General features: G+C 49.7%; 1 protein-coding gene across 1 annotated transcript in view; it reads right to left on the reverse strand.

The window, feature by feature from the left end:
- The window catches only part of Slc45a4 (solute carrier family 45 member 4), a 68,462-nt gene extending 48,441 nt beyond the window's left edge, over positions 1-20,021 (reverse strand). Inside the window, exon 1 of the mRNA XM_029548011.1 lies at positions 19,976-20,021. The gene's annotated coding sequence lies outside the window, so the exon portion shown is untranslated. The remainder of the gene's footprint in view (positions 1-19,975) is intronic.
- Between the last annotated feature and the right edge of the window lie 1,418 nt (positions 20,022-21,439).

Below are 21,439 nucleotides of genomic sequence, written 5' to 3' on the forward strand. Positions count from 1 at the left end.
AAAAGAAAAGAAAAGAAAAGAAATTAAACTAGGGGCTAGAGAGCGGGCTCAGTGGTTAAGAGCACTTGTTGTTCTTGCAGAGGACCCAGGTTCTTGCAGCATGGCCTCCAGCAGGAATCCCAGCATCCATGTTAGAGGCTCACCATCTCCTTGGGCACCAGACATACATGTGGTACACTGGTGTACACACAGGAAATACTCATACACATAAAAAATAAAATATTAAAAAAGATAAACAATTCACACCCCTCTCTTTAAACATATCTTCTATTGAAACTACTCTCTTTTTTGAGAGAGTTTTGCTAAATGAACTGGGCTGACCCAGAATTCAGGATCCTTTGGTCTTAGCTGCCCTAGGAATACAGGTGTGTGCTATCATACCCAACTTATTCAAACTGTTTTCAATCCAGAAGATAAAAGTACTAGCCAATTAACCCTTTCAAAAGCCACAGAAACAGTCTGGACCTGTATTAGCTCCTGATCCCTGCAAAAAGGCCAGAGCCCATGGGGAAGGGAAGAGTTAGGGTCACCTGCTATGGCCCTCCCCAATATGAACCTCTACCATTCTCTGCAAACCCACTGCACCTCAGGTGGAAGCCACCAAATGAATTATCAGTGCAGTGTCAACTGGAAACATCCCAATGTCTCCATGGTTTGCCCTGCTCAAGTCAGATTCCATCCCTGACTATTGAGAAACTTAGCAACGGCTTGAGCAGAACAGGATCCCAAGAGTAGCATGGCCTCCGGCAGGTCATACAATCTCCTCAGACAGCAGGACATCTTGCCAGAAATCCACTAAGGCAAGGCCCAGGAGAAGGACCCGCACTGTTAACGCTCAGTACACCACACTTTTTCCTCAAAAGCCTAATTTAGGGAGAAGACATGTCGCACCTCAGCAATCTTCCCAGGGAGTGCTGACTCACAGCCCCAACCCTGCTGCCAGGTGAGTTCACCAACCAAGGCAGATCAGATCTCACTACCCGTCCCCACCCTCCCCAGGTCAGCTGGCATTAACCCTTTAGGACTCCTAGAGGAAGGGAGCTTCCAGAGCTGGGCACTAGGCTCCTGACCCAGTTAGCTGAGGTGTCAGTGTTATCAGCTACAACAAAGAAACAAATTATCTGGGTGATTATAAGCAATATATCCCTTCAGGTAGCTAATAAACCTAAAAATAAATAAATGGGAAAAGCAGCCGAGTGTCCTGGCCAGTGCTGTAACCCTGACACTTGGGAGGCTGAAACAGGACTGCACTGAAATCAAAGTCGGCCTGGGCTATGGAAAAGTCAGTTGTAGGACATCCTGGGTTAGACCACAAGTCTGTCTCACAGTAAAAAAGGAAGGGACCAGAGAGATGGCTCAGTGAGTAGACACCTACCGCCACGCCTCAGAACCTGCGTTTGATCCCCAGATCCATGTGAGAAAAGAAGAAAACCAACTCCCTTTAACTGTCCCTGACCTCCATATGCCTATACACACACACATTGTTTTCTTTAAAAGAGTCTATAAAGGCTTTAAAAATTAATGTACGCTGGGCTCCCTAATTCCAGCAATGAGGCTCTTCACTCACATGTAGATCTTCCTTCAAGCCCTTGGTACTCGACCACCTTCCAATACCTCTTCCACCTCCAGTTTCACTTCCCAGGCAAGCTGACCCAGCCTCTGGCAGCCACCTCTCAGCATTTTGAAACCTGGACCTAGCTCCATACTGGAGGGACCCAGTGCCCTAATACGAGTAACAGACAAACAGTACTCACTCTACCTCCCAGCCAGCTGTCAAGCCCTGCTCCAGCCCAAAGGAGCCTAGCCTGTCCCTTCTCCTGTGGCAGGTGTCTAGGATCCCCACAGGTCAGAACATCCAGCTATGCCCCACCACAGATCATCAACTCCACAAAATCAAAGCCCTTCCATCTTTGGGCCTCATACCTGTCCTCGCGGGACCTGCAGAGCCCGTGTGTTTGGGCTCATTTTCATTTCCCCGCAGACACTGCCTACTCAACTGTTTCCTGTGGGTGTGTAGCAAGCTGCGCTGAAACTCACAAGGTGCTTCCCATGAGCCAACTGCTTTTCTAAAAACTCCCTCTATACTAGCTCACTAACCTCCCAGCAACCCCGTGTGGGGAACTCTAACATTAGTCTCATTTTACAGAGAAGAAACTGAAGCAGGAAGGCAAGAGCAGAAAGGTGTCAGAACCCTTCCCCCTCCCTTCCTCCGAGTGCTGTCCTGTCTGTAGCATCCCCAGAGACCCCAACTTCCCTAGAGGAAGGCAGGGCAGGCTGAGGTGTTCATAACGGATTGGTGCCTGGTGTGCATCACACCCAGTCTAGGGCCTTTGGGAGAAGAACTTCAAGCCCTCAAGCATCCGAAGAGGAAAGAGGGCATGGCTGATGAGGCCTGACCAGCTGCGTTCTCCAGGAGCAAAGCCAGAGTGGTCCTCCCCTCCTCCCCTTGTTGTTAGCTGGAGTGACTCAGGGAGAGGGGATGTGTGAAGGAAAGAAAGGGCCAGCAGGGAAAAAGCCAGGCTCTTCCTCTCCAGGTTCACCAGTGCCAGGAAGCTCGGGCAGCAAGCACCTTTGTACGCCCGGAAGGCAGACAGTCCCACAGTGTGGGAAGACATCCAAACACACCCAAGCATTCATGGGGAGCTAGACAGATGGAGCACCTGACTCAGGGAAGGTGACCGACACAGCTGGGCAGTCACCTGCACCATATAGGTGCCATTCTTCTAAACACAGAGACTAAGGGTTCTATCAAAGTACTCTCCAACCAGAAGGGAATGGGTACAAACTCAAAGCAGAGAAAGCTCTTCAGACTGGCACAAACCTCCCAAGACATGGAGGAAAACAAAAAATAAAAAGATAAACTAGTCCACATGGAAGCCTCTGGGAATAGGAAGATACAGTACTCTGAACTAAAATCCAAAGACAAACTGGCACGGCCCTGTCAATGCAAAATGAACTAGTGCTGGCGGCAGCAGCTTCTCCTGAGAGGTTAGCTTTTAGGGGAGGCAACTGAGCTATGAGGGGAGCCCTCCTCCATCCCACCCACTCATCAGGTCCATTCACAGCTATCATTCCTACAGAGTCAATGCACATGCTGCTTTGGGTCCGAAGCTGATACCCAGCCTCATGCCTCTACCTGTTGTTTGGGGCACATAGCAGGAGCTGGGCTGGGCAGTTGTTCTGCCCCTAGGGCACCTATCATACTACCACTGCTGGGGATGGGAGTGGGTGTGCATTGTTCTAGGGGAATCCTCTTCCATGTAAAGCCAATAGGGAACTGGATCTGACACATAGGATGCTAAGTGATGTGTAAGATGCAGTGAGATCTGACTGGTAACCCATAGGTGTTAGGCCTTGACAATGCTGGGAGAAGTTCAGGAATGCCCTATCATCCCAGGAGGAAAAATGGAAAAGTGTGGGAGTGTGGTCCAAAGGCATGGGGTACAAACCTAGCAAACTGTGGCCTAAAGACACAGATAACCCCAAGAAAATGGCTCTAGGGAGCCTTGGGCACAGAGACCAGAACAGTGATGGTTGGAGGAGATGAGGAAGGACAAGCCCCACCCACTTCTGTATAGGGAAAGAATCAAAGACAGCCAGGTGGTCAAGTCTTAGACTTCTATTCTGTCACTGAAGAAATGACAGCCAATCATTTTAACACACATTGATAATCTCAGCTCTCAGAAGGCTGGGGCAGGATTGTGAGTTCAAGACCAGCCTAGGCTATATAGCAAGAGACTACCTTATAAAAAAGGAAACTAGCCGGGCGTGGTGGCTCACGCCTTTAATCCCAGCACTCTGGAGGCAGAGGCAGGCAGATTTCTGAGTTCGAGGCCAGCCTGGTCTACAAAGTGAGTTCCAGGATAGCTAGGGCTACACAGAGAAACCCTGCCTCGAAAAAAAAAAACAAAAACAAAAACAAAAAAACCCAAACAAATAAAAAAGGAAACTGTAGACTGATCAAAGCCCATAAGCCAGTAGTAAGAAGTGATATTACAGCTTGGTTCTTCAAGGAAACAAGGGCCTGTCAAGGACAGAGGGACGGCAGAAGTAACCTTTGTGGCTAGCCTTCTCCTGGGCCTGCCTGACAGGAAGCCAGATGCTACATCTGCAGAAGCCATGCTGAATAGGTGCAGGCTTCCTATCACAAGAGGAACTAAGTGGCCACTTGGAAAGACTCTGGAGGTCCCTGCCTGTGGCGTCTGCAGAGGAGTCTCAGGAGAAGCTAGTGAGCAATGCTGCAGCCAGCTCCTCCAGTCCTCCAGCCCCGTCAGAGGCATCTCATCCCTGCCACCCTGATGGTCAGCTAAATACCATCTCTGATCAGCAGGCCAATACTCAAGGCTCAGACCCTAGGCTGGTCCTCTGCAGTCAGTACCTTCCAGTTCTTACTGAAACAAAACATCAACTACTGACAAACTGGGGCCCCAACAACCAGGCGTCCCCAAGAGAAAGCGAAAGTGTATGACAGGGCCACATCACCTAATACAACATGCCTACTCAGTATAGAACACATGGCACATGCAGTTTATCTGACAGAACAGACTACATGAATCCACTACATAAGCTACCTTCTACAGTAAGATTGAATCAGACCATGTACAAAGGACTACATTTGTCATATAGACACATGCATCCACACAGTCCATAGCTTTGCTGTCCATATGCCTGCCTTCTACATCTACTGACCCAACCAACTACAGGCAGAAAACAGTCACAAAATTTCATGTCAGCTGAATTTTTTTTCATGCCCTAACACTACACTATAGCAGCTGTTTATGCAACATTTATACTGTGCTGGGGTTAAAGATGACCTGAAGCACACAGTTCCACAAGGTGTATACCCAAACACCGTGTCATTTGCTCTAAGGGGTTTGGGTTCTCATGTGAGCCTCCAAAGGCAGCCTAGTGCTGCACATCTGGCTGTGTGGTAGGCAGATGAGGTCTGACCAGGACTCCTATCCAGGGCTGTGATGCTGGCAAAAAGGTCCCACAGGATTCTACAAGCTTCAGTTTCTGACCATTCATTCTCCCAGCTTCTCTGCCCAGAGTTGAAAATTCCACTTTCAGGACTGGAGAGATGACTGACTACCTTATCTAGAGACAGGGCAAGCTGGGGCCTCCTATGGTGGGTACATGACCATCCACTAAAATGTACACCAAACTGTGTTAATTTTTGCTGTGTGAAAGGGGCATAGCTCTCACCAGATTCCAAAGAACACTCATGAGGGTGCTGAGGACAGCAAGTGGCCTCAAACTGGTTAAAGGACTTGCTGCTGAGGTATGGTTATGCTATCATCTTTTTAAAATCTACCCTCACTCTGTTGTTGCCTTTATGATTTAGTTGAGCAATTTATGTTGGTACCAGAGAGAGAGAGAGAGAGAGAGAGAGAGAGAGAGAGAGAGAGAGAGAGAGAGAGAGAGAGAGAGAGAGAGAGAGAGAGAGAGAGAGAGAGAGAGAAGGGGGTGGGGCTGGGGATGCAACTCAAAGGCGGAGCTCTTAGCTGATTATGTATGAGACCTTGGGTTCCATTTCCAGTACTTAAAAAAATAAAACCCAAAAAGAAGGACAGAGAAGCCAGGGGCAGTGGCACATGCCTGTGGCCCCAGCCTCTCACCAGGCTAAGGTAGGAAAATACTTAAATCTACAAATGTAAGAACAGCTAAGGAAAAGGATAACAAAGCCCAGCATGGTGACACACACTTTTAATTCCGCACTAAGGAGGCAGAGGCAGGTGGGTCAGGCAGATATCTGCTATAGTTTGAGGCCAGCATAATCTAAACAATGAGCCCCAACATAGCCAGAGCTATGTAGTGAGATCCTGTTTCAACAACAACCAAAAAAGGAGGAGGAAGAAGAAGAAAAGGGGGTGGGGTGGAGAGGGCAACACATCAAGGCCTGCCCTGCCCTCCTCCTGGAGAGAAAAAGATGGCTTTTAAGTTTAGGAAACTCTAAGAAGCTAGCCAGGTCACCAGGCTGAGAGCCTTCCAGAGCTCAGCAGACACTTAGCGGTATATGAGAACATGGGTCAAATGTGTTTTCTAGACGCAGTCCCGAGGGACAGACAGAAGTATAAACAAATCTAAGTAAAACTGTCACTGTCCAGTCAGCCAAGTAAAGGGAGCACAGAGGTGCTAGTGTCTGCAGCAGGCAAGGCTGTACTTGATGAGAAGTGGTGAGGCTGCTTGTTTTGAATCTTCTGCGCATGGTCTTAGCTCCCTGTTTTGAGAAGAAACCCAGGGCCGGCCCTCTGGAGGAAAGGCAGAGCTAGCAATACACTCAGCAAAATCCTGGTTTCACATTTCATAACCAACACATTCCCATACCCAGATAAACTGTGCTGTCACCTCCCCCTTCAGCTTAAGCAAGCTGCCCAGCATAGCCCCTTCTCGAAGGTTCCAGAAACTAAGCCTACTCCATCATGCTTGCACCTGCCTGCTAAGTGTGCTGGGGGGTGGGGGACAGACAGACAGACAGACGGGGAGGGGGATGTCTATAAGGCCACCCCAGCAAACAGCTGGCAGAAAACAAGGCCAATGTTCACAGTATATTCCTGGGATGGCTCTCACTACACAGTCACAGAACATGTCCCCAGGGAGGTCACAGCTGCAGCCAGACCCACCACATCCCTCTGAGTCCTGCCTTTTCAAGGTACACTGGCCAAGCCAGATCCCTCTCCTCCTGCTTTTCCCCTAGACCCTAAGCACCCATGAACACAAACAGGAGCTCTCGCCACACAAGGCCCATGCCAAATAACTCCAAGGGAGTCTTTCAGATCAGGCAGGGTCACCATTAGTTAGTTAGGTACACCCCTCTGTTGAAGGCCCAATCCTTGCCCGCCCACCTCTGTTCTTTCATCCCTATGCTCCAAGACCTAGAGGTGGAAGCTCCCTGCGGGTTGCTCGCTCACCCCAACTCGTTCTCAGAGTCCTACCATTAACTCTCTTTCTCTCCCTCTACTCACAAGAGTCCCACACTCTGACAACACCAGGATCTGTCTTCCCACAGAAGCAGTCCCCTTGTACACACATGACCTCATATGCTTATGCATATACCAGATCTCCATGGAGCCATTAGTGTGAAAAAATAAGCAAACAAAACTGTGCAAGAGGCTCACAGCTATAATCCCAGTACACAGGACACAAAGGCAGAATTTAAGGTCAGGTTCTGGGGGTAGAGCTTAGTATTACTGAGCTTATCTAGCATGCATGAGGCTGTGTATCAAACCCAGTAACACTGATAAAGAAAAAAGTTATTCTTGAGCATAGGAATTTGAGGTCTACCTTGGGCTAAAAATCTAGACAAGACTGGGCTTATAGAGCTGGGGGGGGGGGGGCAACACCACCACCAAAGGGGAAGCAAAACTTATTGATCCTACTTTGGCAAAAGAGGTAATGGACAGTAAGGAGAGGGCAAAAAGAACATGGGCACAAGGTACAAAGGCCAGGTGCAGAGGACCGCAGAGGCAAGCAGTACTGTAGGGTTAGGGTGGAGTGGGCACTTACCTCTGAGAGGCTGGGAGCACCTGGCCTTCCCCAACCCTGCTTCCAGGGGTGAGCTCCCTGAGCTGACGAGTGTCCAGACTCACAGTCCTACTGCTACAGACCTCCAGGCCCAGGCCAGAATATCCAGGCCACCATTATCTCCTAACTGACCAAGGAAGAACCTGCTCCACCAGAAGATGGAGAAGACTTTTGTTTGAGATGTATATAGGTGCAATTCCTTTACACTGAAATGGTGTCACAAAACTTCAAGCACTTAGTTGGTTACACAGAGACATCCCGTCCGTAATCCTTCCACCTGCTAGCATGTAGCAGAGCCCAAGACACAACGGAGCTGTGTCAATGGCACCCACAGGTATCCAAAAAAGTTCAGCCAAGCCACCTCACAGTCTCCTGAGATGTCTAGTAGCACTGTTTCCTCTGAGATGTTTCTAAGATGAAACCCATAGGTGGACAGAATGACAGAAACAAACTCTCAGTGCTAAATGTCACAGAAGATAGCTTTCCAAAGTCAAGGACCCCAAACTGGGATCCAGTCTGGTCTCCTGATTATGAGGCAGGGAGATATATGCCCCTTCAGCAGGACTCTGACAAGGCCATCAACCAAACCATGTCTGCCCCAGAAAGCTGAGGGCCAGGCCCTATCTTTCCCACCACCTATAGGGACGACTGGGAGCAAGTAGAGATCCTGCCAACTCCACCTTCTAAAACAGCAACTGCTGCTCAGTCAAATGCAGTCAAATGGTGGCTTGGCCCCCAGAACACATGAACACAGCACCCCGGGGCTCCAGCACCCTGAGCTCTTCTGTGAGATCTCCACAAGACCAAGGTTCTGTCCCCCCTCATCTCATACTGTGCTTAGCACACTGACAGAAGAGACAGTCAGGAGCAAGATGCCCAGGTAAGGGCTATGGCAGGCCATGTAACAGGGTGAGTCAAAGCATATGCAGAGCACTTCGGGCAGTCAGTGCACACTGGGTCTGCAGAAACTGGACTCCACAGCAGGACAAGGGCAATTTCAAGGCATGCTAACGATCTACAGGCTGTGCCAAGCAGGTTCTATGGTGATTAAGATCACCCACAACTAACCAAAACAGAGTGCTACGGCTGGCTAGCTCATACCCTCCAGTCACATGCAGGGACCCTACTCCAAGGAGGTAGAGAGTGAGGTGATGCGATGACAGAGACCTGAGTTCCTCATGTTCATGAAAAGGTTAGGTTAAGGTCTTGTCCATTTCCAGCACAAGGCTATAGCCTAAAGCATCTCTTCGAAGCACCAAATGTCCCTTCCCTCAGCAGACAGTTTGAGAGCACCCTTGCTCTTTCTTGGGCCTCCAACCTCCAAGTCCATGGGAAGTAAACTGCTGTTCTGAAGGTTCCAGCCTATAATATTGCTAAGATCCTGGTGTCCCACTAAATTCAGTACATCATTCTAGAAACACACTCAGTTCCCAGAGGTGGCCTGGGACCAGGACTCTCTAATCTACCTGGTGGTGGTGTACAAAGTATAAGCATCACAACTGCCTTCCCTGGAGCCACTAAGATCCAATGCACCAGCAAAGGGCCCACAGGTGGGAACAGGAACCCCTGCCTACTCCCAGGCAATGCTCTGCAGGATGGATGACCGAAGACTCCAAAGCAAAGCAGAACTGGGTGGGCATCAACCATTCACTGGGTGGACCAGGATCTGAGCAAAGCATGGGGAACTAAGCCTACATTCCCTGTTCTCAACTCTTTTCCTGTGCCATTCTAGAGGTGGAAGCCATGCTTTGTACTGTTGGCTTCCAGTCTCCCACAGACCCACATAAAAACCCTATCTGGGCCTGACACCACAAACAACCATCACTCCTAGCAGGCTTATCAGGACACAGCGCCCCTTGCCAGAGATGGCACAAACTGTCAGTGCGGGCTGATAACAGGGGTGACAATGCCACCCGTCTGAACCCACAGCTGCTCCCACCCTGGAGAGCTTCGGGCAGAGCTTCTTTCTGCCCCACATCTTTCTCCATTCCTGCTGACACTGCCACAGGCAATCTACTCCTTCAAACCCTGTTCTGATTTCATTCTGCACTTGGTTGGTTTTAAGCATCGCCTCACTCCAGTATCTTTCACACACGCAGAGTATTAGGTGAAAATGACACTCAGAACTGGAAAGACAAGCTGGGGATGGTGGCCATATGCCTATAATCTCAGCACTTGGGAAGTGGAGGCAGGCAGGAGATCAGTTCAAAATCCACCCTCAGCTGTCAGCCTCAGCTACATGAGGCCCAGGTTCAAAACAAAAACATATACGTGTGTGTGTGTGTATATAAACAAAAACATATATGTGTGTGTATATGTATATGTGTGTGTGTGTGTGTGTGTGTGTGTGTGTGTGTGTGTATATATATATATATATATATATATATATATATATATATATATATATATATATTTTAGAAGCTCAGGTCTAGGAATATGGCTCTGTGATTGAGTGCCTAGCATATAAGGCCCACCAAACTTTTTTGGTCATAGTGGCACATGCCTGAATCACAGTAGTCCCAGAGCTTAGGAGACTGAGGCAGAAAGAGGACACGTTCCAGACCAGCATTGTCTACATAACAAGACATGTGGAGCAAAACAAAAAAGGCCAGTTCAGACTAGAAACATGTAGATAGTTGTAGGCGCTGGGCAATAAGCAGAGATGACACTATCTCATGTGCTGTTCACCTTCCTAGGTCTGAGAACAGCAATAACAAATTTCAAAAACAACCTTCAGGTCAGACCAGGGACCACCTACCTGGACATCTTCCAAAACTGGCCCAGGTCAGGTTCCTGTGCCTGTGGGCTCACTGTGCCAGATGTCTGGCCACACAGAAGCACATCAGGGCTGAATAGATCTGGCCTGGCTCACAGCCTAGCTGACCTGACAGGAATGATGACACAAGAAGGAACTGGGTCCCAGGGCAGTACTGGGGAAGCTGCTTATCCTCACAGCTGTAGGGAACCAAGTGAGACAACACAAGGACTGAGCCAGTGAATGCCCCATCCCCAGCTCAAGGATCCTTCTTGCCACACTCCTAATAAATAAGTATAAGACCAGCAGCTGAGCAGCCAGTAGCCAAGATGAGCCTCGTCCAGCAGCGGGCATTCTTTTGGCATGGGTAGCAACAGCAGAAGGGCCTGGAGCTGGAATGCAAGCAAAGACGGCACTTTCACATTTCCCTGGGCAGAAAACAAACAGCATGTTAAGTAGTGCTTGACTTGAGAACATAAGCCAGGCAGCCTGACACACCCTGGGTATGCACCAGGCTTGGCCACCCGTGATGGCACTTTGGGCAAGTCACTTAACCTTCACATTCTGAGTTCTAACAGAGGGTTCAATGCCCTTTGTTAGTTGCTGTCACTCCTACTCTTCAAGTGTCTATTCCACAAGAACAAATTACCCCTTGGGCCCACGGTTATCACACAGAGACTGAAGGCTATGTGAACGGTGATGGTTTCTGGGCCAAGGACACAAAGCCAGGGCTGGCCACTCCCTATACTCCTCCCAGGACAAAGCTGGGCTCTGCCAAGCTCCCACTAAACAGTAAAAGGTACAGGCCCCTCCCCACCTTCTTCAGAATTAAGATCACATTAGCTATATATGACTCATTCAACAAGAGTGGAAATGTTCTCAGTAGCTTTGCAATTCCCTGTACTTTGCCTTAGGACACAACTGTTGGTCTCCCCAACACACACACACACACACACACACACACGCCCCACTCCCCTACATACCCTGTTATACAGTTTGACCTATAACCTGACCTCCCTGTTCAAGCTCTCCTCAAGTCAGAACTGCCTTCAAATGTGCTGAGCAATGGCAGAACAGGCTGGCCCATTCCTTGATCTGACTCCATCCAGCAAAGGGAAGTGCAGCACAGAAGTTTACAGGGCCTCACTCAGCCGGGGAGGGCTTCCCTATTCCAAGCTTTGATGCAAACCGTTTTACATAAGCGATATGAAAAACCACTAACAGTCACTTCAGTATTCCAGTTGCTTGCCTGACTGGGAGGAGATTTGCATGCTGGAAGGAAGCCAAGGGGAGTGCAGTTATTTCTAGAGAAATAAGGCAAGAGGACCTCTATCCTTTCCTGTACCTGCTTTCCTTCAGCACACAGATTCCCCAAATCAGGAGACCCTACCTACCCTCCATCCTGATGCTCAAAACACCAAGGGAACTGAAAAACAGCTGCTGTGCTGGAGATAAGCAAGCAAGGCTCCGTCTTCTGGGGTCACTCGACATCTCCGACAGCCTCATTCTTTGATTTCAATTGTCTTCTCCTACCCCAGGAACAAAGGGGACAGGGTCCCCTTTGTATGCTGACATGTCCTTGCTTAGACTGCACTCTTTTTTTGTTTTTTAAGTCTTGCTCTGTAGCCCAGGCTGACCTCAAACGTCCAGTGGTGGTAGATGTGAGTCTCCACATCCAGCTCTCATGTGCTGTGCACACCAGCAGTGACACCACAGACAGGTGAAAAGCCAAGCTGGACCATGCTGTGGGTCTCGAGAGCAGTCAAATCTCTTGCCCACTGCTGGGCACACAGCACTATCCCATATGGCTGGTTTTCGCTGCTCTCCAGCCACGACATGTGGCATGTTCTGTTCTGAGCATGAGGTGACAACAATTTGTTGTTGAATTGCTAAACATCCCAACAAACCAGCATTAACGTGCCTTAGCAGGATCTGAGGATAGTTAAGCACTCCACAGCAGCCCATCCTGGATTCTCAGGAAGAGGTTCCAACACCCTAGTCTCCCAGTCCAGGTTCTCTTCATCGTCCTCCCTAACCCACCCAATGGCTCTCACCTGAGACCTGCAGGAGCCCTCAGGCCTAGAGCAGGAGAAAGAGCAAATGGACACACTGGATTACTAAGCAAGCGTCCCCAAGGAGCCCCAGGCCCAACCACCTTGGTCTTACTGCCGATGCCTTTTTCTGGCAAATTAAATTTTAACTCAAGGCGTAATGCCACAGGCTTACATTTTAACCAACCCAAATAAAGATGCAAACCCCTAACTGAGCCACAAATGCCTTTGAAACCCCCCCCCCCATCTTTCTGCCATTTAACACTGAGCACTCAGAAAGCATGCAACACAATACTGAGCTGCAAGACAGACCATTGCCAGTGACAGTGCAATGAAGCAAGCAAGGGCTTTGTCCCTCAGATGTGCAGGAAGCAATGTAAAAGCATGGGGTACCCTGCAAGAACACTCTCAGGGTCCCCAGGTACTGTCCTCACAAAGTATCTCCTAAAATTAACTGCCTGAGAAGTCCCTGGCAGGCCACATCTAAACTCAAGGTCACCTTCATGCTTCTTCCACACCTAGACAAAAAGAAGGCTGTCAGACAGTGTAATGGCTCATGCTTATAATACCAGCACTTGGGAAGCTAGACAGAAGGATTGCTGCAAGTTCCAAACCAGCCTGATGTGGTACAAGACTCTGTCTTAGAGAGAGAGAGAGAGAGAGAGAGAGAGAGACAGACAGACAGACAGACAGACAGACAGACAGACAGACAGACAGAGACACGGGAGGGGGGAGAGAAAAGACTGTTCTCACAGAATGTTCCAGCAGCAGAGGTCCCAGGGACAGTTCAGTAAGTCCTTTCGCTGAGACAGACACCTTACAGGTCCCCTACTCAGCCACTCTGTTCAGAGACCCAATTCCATAGTGTTCCAAGGCATTCTGTAACGTCTCACTAAGCCTGATGATGAGTTATAGTTCTGTGACCAAGTCCATAGACAATAGTTACAAAAGTCAAAACTGCTTTTCTGGACTGAGTTGACACAGCCTAAAGATTACAGAAATGTTCTGAATTCAATTTCCATGTACTTCTGTCACATAAAAGAACAAAAGTACCCGGGCGTGGTGGCGCACCCCTTTAATCCCAGCACTTGGGATGCAGAGGCAAGTGGATTTCTGAGTTCGAGGCCAGCCTGGTCTACAAAGTGAGTTCCAGGACAGCCAGGGCTACACAGAGAAACCCTGTCTTGAACCCCCCCCCCCCCAAAAAAAAGAACAAAAGTAACCAATTAAAAGTCTTTCCCGTATGTATAAAGACAAGTTACATATTAGAATAAAACTTCACGGGCAGAAAATGAATCACAGCCATTAGTATGGGGGCGGGGGGGTGACTTTGACACTATTAAGAACAATTTGTTCTTGTTCTTTTAAGGGGCATTGATGGTGGGAATGGTGTCACTAGGGTGTCTGGCATTGGGTCTTACTTTTAAATGCAAATAATACAAATGACATCTTTTAAAGCTATTCAAAATTGGAGCCAGGCACTCGGGAAGCAGAGGCAGGCAGATTTCTCTGAGTTCAATACCAGCCTGGTCTACACAAAAGGGTTTAGATATGTCCATATCTCTAAATATGTCCAAAGCTTTTCAAAGTTATATGAGAGCATTTGTACAAAAACATGGGCAGGCATCTATTTTAGTGAAACTTGACCATTACTGTAGATGAGAGAGCTTTTTTGGTATTCAGCTAGTCTTCCTGGGTCCACCTTCTATCCTCCTGCCTCAGCATCCTGAGTGTTAGGATTACAGGTTTGTGCCACCGTGTCTGCCTTGGTATTTTTTCCCCCTAGTATTTTGAGACAGCATCAGTCATTACCCCAGACTAGTCTAGAAATTATTATGTGGCTCAGGCTGGTTTTAAATCTGCCTCAGCTTCTTATTCAATACAAGTGATTTTACCTCCATTATAAATGTCAAACTCTGCCCTAAAAATAAAATAATAATAAAAATAAATAAATAGATGGTGGTAATGCAGCACATTTAATCCCAGCACTCTGGAGTCAAAAGCAGGTGGATCTCTTTGAGTTTGAGGCCAGCCTGGTCTACAGAGCAAGCTTCAGGAGAGCCAGGGAAACACACAGAGAAACCCTGTCTTGAAGCCAGAAAATAAATAAATAGGTAAGTAAACAGGTGGAGGTCTAGTGCCATAGCTCAGCAGAAAGAGGAAATTGCCACATGAAGCCACAGCAAAGCAGGAAAGACCCACCGCTCAAGTTGTGCACAGTTGCACAGACATTAAAAAACTGTTAAAACAACAACAACAACAACAAAACCAAAAACTGCAGCAGTGGTGCACAGCTTTAATCCCAGCACTTGGGAGGCAGAGGCAGGCAGATTTCTGAGTTCAAGGCCAGCCTGGTATACAAAGTGAGTTCCAGGACAGCCAGGGCTTCGCAAAAAAACCAAACCAAACCAAAACAAAACAAACAAAAAGCCCTAAAACATCGGAGGGCTGGCCATGGAGGCGGTATCTTTTACTCCACCACTGGGATGAGGAGCCAGAGGCAAGAGGGTGCCTGGAACTCACTGGCCAGCCCCCTGGTTCAGCAGGAGACTCTTGATTCAAAGATAAGGTAGAGATCTATAGAGGAAGATACCCAGGGTTAGTTTCTGCACACACACACACACACACCACACAGTGATGGGGAGCTGCAGTGGTGGCAGCGAGTACCACACAGGAGGCCCTAAATTCAATCCTGGGCCTCCAAAAATTTGATGGAAAAATACTCCCTCCTTACTCCAAACCAAAAATCACACCCTGCTGATTGGCTGCACTTCCCTCAAGTGGTGACTAAGTTGCTGGCAACAGAGAGCTATTTATTATCCTTTGGCTTACAACATCTAAGTGACTGCATAAAATTATGCAGTAAGACTTGTACACAAAGTACAGTGTCCACTGCATCATAGCCAAATGCATGCCCACCTCAACACCTCAGTCTTTCTTTATCTTCTAGTCTGAAATGTGGCTTTTCTTACTCCAGATTTCCCTTGTCTGAAAGGGGAATGTGGCTGCAAGTTCAAGAGACACTAACTTCAAGAACTCAAACCAGGGGTTGGCTGTGTAGGATCCATTGGCCATGCAAGATCCTGGCACAGCAGGTCCCATGCCAGGGCCCTTCCCTGCCTATCAAACTGTCCAGCTGGAAAACCCTTCTGTAGATGTGGGAAGGTTCAGCTGAAGACAGGGAAACCCAATCTGAACTGTATCTCCCAGGTCTGGGCTTGAAAGAGGAAAGGAAGCTAAGCTTAAGGAGCAAAACTATAACTGGGCAGTGGTGACACATGTCTGTAATCCCAGTACTCGGGAGGCAGAGGCAGGTGGATTTCTGAGTTCGAGGCCAGCCTGGTCTCCAGAGTGAGTTCCAGGACAGCCAGGACTACACAGAGAAACCCTGTCTCGAAAAACCAAAAATAAAATAAAAAACAAAAAACAAAAACAGCCGGGCGTGGTGGCGCACGCCTTTAATCCCAGCACTTGGGAGGCAGAGGCAGGCGGATTTCTGAGTTCGAGGCCAGCCTGGTCTCCAGAGTGAGTTCCAGGACAGCCAGGGCTACACAGAGAAACCCTGTCTCGAAAAAAAAAAAAAAAAAAAAAAAAAAAGGATCAAAACCATAAAGCAGATCCCAGGGCCTACGACTGTTCTGGGTTCTGCTTGTGAGCAGCCTGGCACCCTCAGACCCCTGTACTCGGAGGCCATGCCTAGCATCAAATAATGATGAACAAGACAATGAGAAGGTTAGCTCCTTTTAAAGGAAACTCAAGCCAGGAGTGGCAGTTCATGCTGGGAATCTCAACAGTTTTGGGAGAGGGAGGAGGATCAGAAGTTCAAGGTCATCCTTGGCTACATACTGAATTTGAGGCCAGAATGAGCTATGAGACTCTGTCTCAAAAAAGCAACAACAAAAATGGGCTCCTCCAAGAAAGCTAATTCAGTGGTTGGAGCCCTCCGTCTTGCACAGGATTCAGCTCCTAGCACCCACATGGTGGCTTACAGCCCCAGGGGATCCTCTTCTGACCCCATTGGACACCAGGCACATACATTCACATGTAAATAGGACATACATTCACACATAAATAGTAAACACCAAAAATAAGACATTCATACACACAAAATGATAAAATAAATACATCTAAAGAAAAAACAAACAACAGCCACACCTAAGCAGTAGCTGAGCCACAGGGAATTTGGGACTGTCCTCTCTCAGGCCTCAGGCTGTGTGTCCTTCCCATAGCTCCCAAAAGCCCAGCAACAGCATCACTGGAGACAGATACACTCGGCCATCCACACTGCCTGTCAGACACTCTGTGGCACTAACACCCACACCCTCCAAGGAGGACACAGGCTGGCCTCTTTGAAAAGGGGCACGAGGAAAGCTCACAGTAATTTTTGAAAAACAAAACACAAAAAGGCTATGTCTGCTGAGTCTGTGGTATCCAATCTTTTCTTTTTTAAAATAGGTCTCAGGCTAGAAAGATGGATCAGTGGTTAAGAGCATGCACCGCTCTTCCAAGTTTGATTCTCAGCACCCACAGGAGACAGTTCACAATTACCTGAGGCTCCAGCTCCAGGGGGCTGAGAGGCTAACACCTCTGGCCTCTGCAGCCTACACTCTCGTGCACATATCCATACAAAGACACACACACATATAGCTTAAAATAAAATTTAAATATTGAAGAAAAGGGGGTCTCCCTTCATATTCCAGACTGGACTTGAACTTTCAATCCCGCTGCACCAGTCTTCCTAATGCTACAGTGTTTTATTATTAAAAACACTTCACAGAGCCAAGCCCCTTGGTACAGGACTGTAATTCCAGCACTTGTCAGGAGGAGGCACCCAGGAGGTAGGAGTATCAGGAGCCCAAGGTTAGTCTCAGCTACGTGAGACCCAGTCTTTAAAAAACAAAATCCCAAACACACACGACCAATAACAAACCGCAGGCACACTCCAGCCTTCACATAAAAAGCAGGGAGGTGCCTGTCCTGAGCCTGACCAGGTTCCTCAGGCTGGGAACAGCGCTGTCTTTTCCCCTAGCATGGAAGAGGCCTCAAGTTTCTCTGAAAGGGAGTATCACAGGGCTCAGAAATTGATAGGGGGGGGGGGGAGACGAGACACACTCGAGGCACATTTTGAAAGTTCCCATTTAAAAAGATCCTTGTTCATTGACTTTGGTGGAGCAGTTACGCTAATGCAAACAAGGAGCGCTTGTCTAGGAGCTGGTGGGGGAGGTGCTTCAGCTGAGCCCTCTGTAGACTCTGGTTAGTGGGGTCTTCCACCCCCAGGATGGCTTTTCATACATGAGACTGTCCCCACTGCTGAACCTTTACTGGACACCACTGAGCATTTGTGTTACTGGCCTGCAGTCAAGGCTCTCTCCTAATGGCATATCACTAAATGTACCCTCGGTGACATAATTACATTATGATTAAAAACAACAACAACAACAACAACAACAAAACAGGGAACCACAGGAGGCAAGCAAGAGTAGCATCTTCACCCACCCCTAACAAGAACACAGCTTTTAGCACATTCTGGTTCCACAAATTACAGGCACAGTTCTGCCAGGGGTGTTCCCCAGGAGGGCACTAGCAATTTGGGGTTGTCTGCCACCTACAATGATCACCAGCCACTCTTATTCTATGCCAGGCCACAAATCTGTCAGAAACCACCCCTGGCTGGCTGTCCAAACCTGGGGCACCAGGGTCCCCAGGACAATGAGAGGGCACAAGGCAGGGGGCAACCAAGGCAACCTAAACCCCACCACCACCCTTGCTCAATGCCCGCATCTGCCTTCTGGATAATACAGATAAAAGCAATTCAGCATCCCCTAAACAAGAGACCAGGAGTGGCAGCATCATAGCCCCCTCCTCCCCAGCAGCTCCACAGGGCAATCTGACAAGGAGGGCAAGAACCGTTTACTGCTCCCCCAGCCCCGACTCCCTTCTCTCCAATAAGCAAAGTTGGAGGGTGTTAAAAGCAAGCTACCTTGGAGATAACCCAGTCCAATCTCTGGTCTGCTTTCATGATGCAACACGGGCCAAAGCTGCAGCACACAGCATCTCCGCAAGGAAGCCAGTGAATCCTCCAAGGCACGGGGCGCTGGCCCTGGGCCGCCTCCCTTCACGGTCACCGGGTTGAGGCAGGGATGTTTTCCAAATAAATCACCCCCACATATACCTAACATGCATTTCAAATCTTTCAAAGGAACTACTTCTCTGCAGCCGTCACAAAAATGACCACAATCAGCCCGAATGTCACTCAAGTGTAGGATTTTCAGATGACCTACTTCCCCAATCTCTCCCCCAAAGCATTTGATTTCTTCATTAGGCTGGCATCTCATCCCACCTGGAGCCCACACAGCTTCAGGCCAGGGTCACTGCCTCTCCCCCTTCTCAGCAGCTTCTGCGAAATCTCTGCAGAGCCTTAATCAACTTGCTCTTCTAATGCAGGATTCGGATCGAAGCAGCACGAAGGTGTTGTTCACATTTGTTTTAAAGCTGGTGGAGGCTCTGGGTTTCAATGACCGGCCATTTGTCACCCTTAGGCAGTAAAGCGCCCACCCAGCTTTTCACTTATGCTTTCCTACTACAAGGAAAAATAACAGAGGAAAAGATTTCCACCGAACCCTACCTGTCAGCAGACAGTGGAGCCAGCTGCAGGAAATTTGCTGGGAAAACACTTCACCGTGCAGTGAGGCGACCCAGGTGTACTAAGGCCCACCCTAGGAGTTTCTGGGCCTAGACAACCACTAGAAACAATTGCTTCAATCACTCATCCTCCAAATTCTGTTTGTCAGGCATTCATCTTTCTTTGAACAACTCAGTACAACAAGAAGCTGCAAGCCCCGTGTGTGGTCAGCTAGGGGACCAGAAGGAGAAACTAAGGCAGAAGTTGAAGCCATATTCTGTTAGTATCCCACAGGGAATGCACAAAACCCTGACTTCCCCGGGATACCTAGTACCTCTTCCCACCCATAGCTGGCCCCACCTTGTAGAACTCTTACGAATAACTAACCAGCAGGCTGTGCTCCCCAACTTGGACATACCTCCCCTGGAAAAGCCCTCTGCAGGAGTGTGCTCTCCGGGCGCCCATCTAGCACAGCACACCTTGGGGAGGAATGGGTTAAGCTCAAGGGCCTGGAGGAAGATTGGTCTCGGGGAGAGGGACAGGGCTTCGCCAAATCCGAGGCTCAGCACCTGGAGCGGAATGCTCCCGTCTTCTCCAGGGACCAGGTGGGCTTCGAGGGGGAAAAAAAAAAAAAAAAGGTGCCCGCAAAGGGTCAGGCCACCAGCTAGCAGCGCTGCAAGCAATGCGTGTTTGGGGACAAGGATAGAGAGCGGTGACCCAGGAGCATTTCAAGGTGGTGGGCCCAGAGCCGGTGAACTCCCAGAAGTTAGCACGGGCTGCGCAGGGGAGAATGCGCACCCAACACCAGAGGCGGGAGGTTGAGTGCTGGGGATGGCCCCGGGCGGGTGTGCAAGGAGTGCACACACCGCGGCCGCAGGGCCCGGGATGCGGACCAGCAAGGGCAGGTGCGGGATGCATCGCAGCAGCCCGGTGGGGGTGGGGGGAGACGCGGGGTCGGTCGGGCCGCCGGTTCGAGGCCCGGACCGCGCGGAGGGGGGCGGGGCGGCAGGTGCGGCCGCTCACCTGTCTCCTCCGGCCGGGGCCGCGGGGCTGGCGGGGCTGGCGAGGCTGGCGGGGCTGGCTGGCGGCTGGGGTGCGGGGCCCCGGGCGCACCGGGGCGGCGGCGGGGCGTCCGGGCGGCGGCTGCGCCCTCGGCGGCGGCCGGCCGGGCGGGTCCGTCAGTCAGCTTCTCGGACGGGGTGCGAGCGCTGCGAGGCTGCGGCCAGCGCGCGGGGACAACGCCGCTTTATCAGGTCGGAAACAGCCGCTGCGCGCCGCTTCCGCTGACGCAGCGCCGGCCTGCGCCTCATGACTATGCAGCAGACTCTCGGGGCGGGGCCAGAGCCGCGCGCGTCCATTGGTCAGGAGCGGCCTGTGGCCCCGCCCCTACAAAGGTCCCGCCCCCTACCGCGCCCCGCCCTGGGCCTGTTGGTGGGCTCTAGAGGCGGTTGTGCGTTTGGCCGCCCTCGCCTGGTTTTCCTGCCAGACACCCTCAAGGTCTCCAGGCCGCAGCTGTGTAGCGCGCTGTGCACACCCTCCGCCATCAGAGCTACACCCCCTCCTGAGAGCAAACTGACTGCTTGTAACTCCCCCCCCCCATCCTTATTCCTTCCCAACCATCGCACTCCCTGGGCATCTCGAACATCCTTCCAATCCTGTGAGACCTTGGGAGAGTTGGGCAGGATGTGACCCATGCATGCATGCCCAGGGCACCCAAACCTGGGCCACAGAGCCGACCTCTTCCCATTGCTGAGAAGCAAAACAAGGCCAGGTCCGGAACCGGAGCTGGAGGGATAGAATTGCTGTCTGATGTCAGACAGCCTATTGGCATCCTAGCCCTAAGTCCGTGCCAAAGTTTAAGTGGTTTTGGACGAATTATCACACCTCTCAAGGCCCCGATGTCCTCATCTGCAAAACAAACCCGAAGATCTATCTGAGAAGCTAGGAAGAAATTTAGAAATAAAGAGCCCCCCGGTCAGCCTCCGGAACATCTAAAATGGGAAAAATCTGACAATGCCAAATGCTGGCAAGAAAGGGAGCAACTGGAAGGCTTGTACACTACTCTTGTGGAGATGCAAAACACACTGCCATGTGGATATCTGCTTTCTTATTTGTTTCGGGTTTGTTTGATTGGTTCTGAGGCAGAGCCCCACTATGTAGTACTGGCTGGCCTTGAATTCACTACCTAGACCAGGCTGGCCTCAAACTCACAGAGATCTCCCTGCCTCTGCCTTCTGAGTGCTGCCACACCATGCACAACCTGGAAATCTGCTTTAAAGGATCCAGTGCCCAGTACTTTCACACCCAAGAGGCTTCCCTAACTTCTGTCTTCTGTTCTTAGCAGTGATGTTCGGAGTAGCCTTAGGACAAGACTGTGCTGATATAATCTGTAGGTCATTAAAGGGTTATATAAATGGTGGCATACTCACTATTGGATTGACACTGGATAATTTACAACCACATACAAAGAATATGGGTGACTCTTAC

This window comes from Mus pahari, chromosome 17, assembly GCF_900095145.1.
Source record: "Mus pahari chromosome 17, PAHARI_EIJ_v1.1, whole genome shotgun sequence".
Taxonomy (NCBI): domain Eukaryota; kingdom Metazoa; phylum Chordata; class Mammalia; order Rodentia; family Muridae; genus Mus; species Mus pahari.